A 3582-nucleotide genomic window follows, 5' to 3' on the forward strand; every position below is an offset into this window, starting at 1 on the left:
AAATAATAAAAAGAACGTAGCGCGTCGAAACTTAAAAGTCTAAAAACTAAGAAATAAAAGTTGTGTCTAAAAGTATTAAAGCTTAAAAGGAATACTATAACCAAAACGGCAATAACTTAAAAAGTACTAAAATCTTAAAACGGCGTCGCGAAATTCTAAAGTGCTTAAGTCTTAATCTAAAGAAAAAGCACTTAAGAAATTTTACGGCAAATCTAAAAAATCTAAAAATATAAATAACTACGGCAAAATACTATATCTTAAAACTAGTTACGAGCGATAAAAATACAAATTACGCACTAAATAATAAAAATATACAATTTATAAAAAGAGACAAAAAAATGATAAAATTACAAATTTTTATAAAAATATTATTTTTATATTATTTATTTTATGAAAGTATTATTTTATATATTAATAAAACTAATTAACACTTAAATTACAAATTAATTAAAATCTAAAACTAACTAATATTAAATTAAACCCTAATCTTAGTTAATTAATAATAATAATAATTAAATCTTAACCCTAATCGTACGTCCAAGGTTTCAGGCGTGTCAAGTCATTTCATGCGACCGCATGAAATTCCTTTGCTTGAGTCATGCGACCGCATGGATCCAGAAAACAGGCCAGAGGTTGGGCTGCTACAGTACCTTGGCCCCATTGCAATTATATATATATGTATATTTTTTTTTCTAAGTTATATTTATATAAAATAATATGATATAAAAATTTATATTTTTTAAAAAAAAATTACTTATTAGTTTTAATCTTTTAATAAATGAAATAAAAAATATCAACTTTTTAATTTAAACACTTAAGAATATAGAAATATAAAAAAAATTTCTTTTTATATTTTGTATTTTTAAAACGTATTTTTTTACAATAACTTAATTAAAACTTTAATAAAAAATTTTTATAGCGTTTCGCTTTCGGCGTTTATGAAGTCCCCGGCAGCGGCGCCAAAAATACTTGATGTGCGTAGAGATGTATACAAAATAGTTATATTTTTATTGCGAAATACTATTAAATACGATACAATTTTACACAAGTTATTTATTTATTTATAGAGTGGATATACCTAAACCTTTCTACAACACTTATAGGCAGTGTACCTAATCGTACAGTAGTGTAGTTTTTAGTAAGTCCGTTCGATCACAGGGAACTAACCAAGTTTAACGCTATATTTTTAAAAACTATATTTGTATAAATATATATATAAACATAAGTAGTATTATTATTATAAAAGGGGGTTTTACCGTTTAATAACCGGTTTGTCAATTTTAAAAATTTAGTCGCAGTTAAAACCTAATGTAAAATATTAAAAATAAAAATAACTTAATTTAAAGCGTAAAGTAAATGACAATAATTAAAGTGCGATAAATTAAAATGCGATAAATAAAATGACGATAAATAAAATTGCGATAATTAAAAAGTACGATAATTAAAAGTGCAATTAAATAAAATGACAGTAAATAAAAGTGCGATGAAATATGAAATAAAGGAATTATACTTATTTAAACTTCCGTAATCATGATGTTTGACGTGTTAATTTTATTTTATTACCACGGGTTAATTGTCCTTTGTCCTGGATTATTCAATATGTCCATCTGGTTTTTGTCCATAACAGTCCATCAGTCATAAATATAAAGTGCGAGTGTCCTCGTCAAATTATCCTTATATCCGAAGTCAAATATTCTAACTAATTGGGGACTTAAACTATAATTACACCAATTTTCCTTATATGTAATTCACTCCTGTTTTAATAAGTCCATTAACTATTAATCCATTCCCGTGTCCGGTTAAATGAACGATTATTAGTACTTATAAATATCCCGCTCATCGTGTCCAATCGAGTGTATGTTGTTATTTATAGGTACGTCCAATTGTAATTTTTATATTAAATTAACGAACTATCATTCAATTAAACAAATATAAAGATCATTAATAGCCCATAGTCTAATTTCCACAAGTGTCGGTCTTTTATCCAAACCCCAATTATGGTACAAAGCCTAATTACCCCATCTTTAATATTTAGCCCAACATCACGATTACTTCGGCTTAAATAAGCATAATAATAACTTAGCTACGAGACATTAATTTAAAAAGGCTAAACATAACTTACAATGATTAATAATAGCGTAGCGTTACACGGACAGAATTTCGACTTACACACTTACAACATTCGCTATCATACCCTTATTATTATTAAATTAAAATTAAAATTAAAATTAAAATTAAAATTAAAATTATAATATATATATATATATATATATATATATATATATATATATATATATATATATATATATATATTACGTGAGAGATAGAGAGGATAGAAAAAATGTGTATTGAGCTCGAGCACCAGACTGCCTTTTATAGGAATGTGGCCAGAAAAAGTAGGCCATGCGATCGCATGGGAATTAGGCCTCCAGGCCATGCGATCGCATGGAGCAAGGATACAGCTCACAAACATTTGTCTCCTAGTTTGCCGACGGTTTTAATATATAATATAATATATATATAATTTTAAGAATTAATTATATATTATATTATATTCATGTGCATAGTTGACTTGTAATTTTTAGTCCGTTGCGTCGAGCGTTGAGAGTTGACTCTGGTCCAGGTTCCGGATTTTTGAACGTCCTTTCGTACTATTTAATATCTTGTACTTTGCGTTTTGCTACTCGTACTTTTATAATTTTTAGACGTTTCTCATCAATAAATTGAACCACTTTGATTGTACTTTGTACTTTTGAGCTTTTTGGTCGTTTGCATCTTCAATTCGTCGAATCTGTCTTTTGTCTTCTCCTTTTATTATTTAAACGAATATCACTTGTAAATAGAACAATTGCAACTAAAATCTTGTCTTTCTTGAGGGATAATGCTATGAAATATATGTTCGTTTTTAGCATTATCAGTTGCACCTACCTTGGTGTCTCCCGCTATTACAAAACCACCAATTGGAGCAGATAATTGGAAGATCGAGGGAAGCTTCTTCACAATGATCAAAGATATGTTCTTCCATGGGTTGATAGAGGAAAATCCGTTCGAACACATTCAACAATTTAACGACATTTGTGATATCTATAAGAACAAGGATGTGACCGATGATGCTTTTATGTTAAGGGCATTCCCCTTTACATTTCAAGGATATGCGAAAGTATGATTAAGGAACTTACCTTTCGATTCTATTAGGACTTTTCAAGATTTAACCGATGCGTTTATCGATCACTTCTTTCCACCATCAAAGGCTGAACGACTTAGAATGGAAATTAATGGATTCGCTCAATGGAGTGATGAGTTTTTGTATGATGCATGGATACGTTTTAAGAAGATGTTGAGGGCTTGTCCACCACATGATTTGACTAAGAAAGAGTATATCAACACGTTCTACCGGGGCACTAATGCTTTGACAAGACAAACTCTTGATGCGTCCGTGGGTGGAGTGTTTATGTATAAATCCCCGAATGCGGATGAAATTTTGCTAGAGGATATCTCGGTTAATACAGATGAGTGGGCTCCTTCACCTCGAGATTTGCCAAGAAAAAGTGTAGCACAAGTAGAGAGTGATAGTGGGCAAGT

The 3582-nt window shown here is 29.4% G+C and overlaps 1 non-coding gene across 1 annotated transcript; it reads right to left on the reverse strand.

Moving 5' to 3' along the window:
• Window positions 1-3256: 3256 nt before the first annotated feature.
• On the reverse strand, window positions 3257-3363 carry LOC139874016 (small nucleolar RNA R71). The gene has a single exon (XR_011767721.1). It is a non-coding gene; the product is annotated as a small nucleolar RNA R71 (small nucleolar RNA).
• Between the last annotated feature and the right edge of the window lie 219 nt (window positions 3364-3582).

Source organism: Rutidosis leptorrhynchoides, chromosome 10 (genome assembly GCF_046630445.1).
Source record: "Rutidosis leptorrhynchoides isolate AG116_Rl617_1_P2 chromosome 10, CSIRO_AGI_Rlap_v1, whole genome shotgun sequence".
Classification (NCBI taxonomy): domain Eukaryota; kingdom Viridiplantae; phylum Streptophyta; class Magnoliopsida; order Asterales; family Asteraceae; genus Rutidosis; species Rutidosis leptorrhynchoides.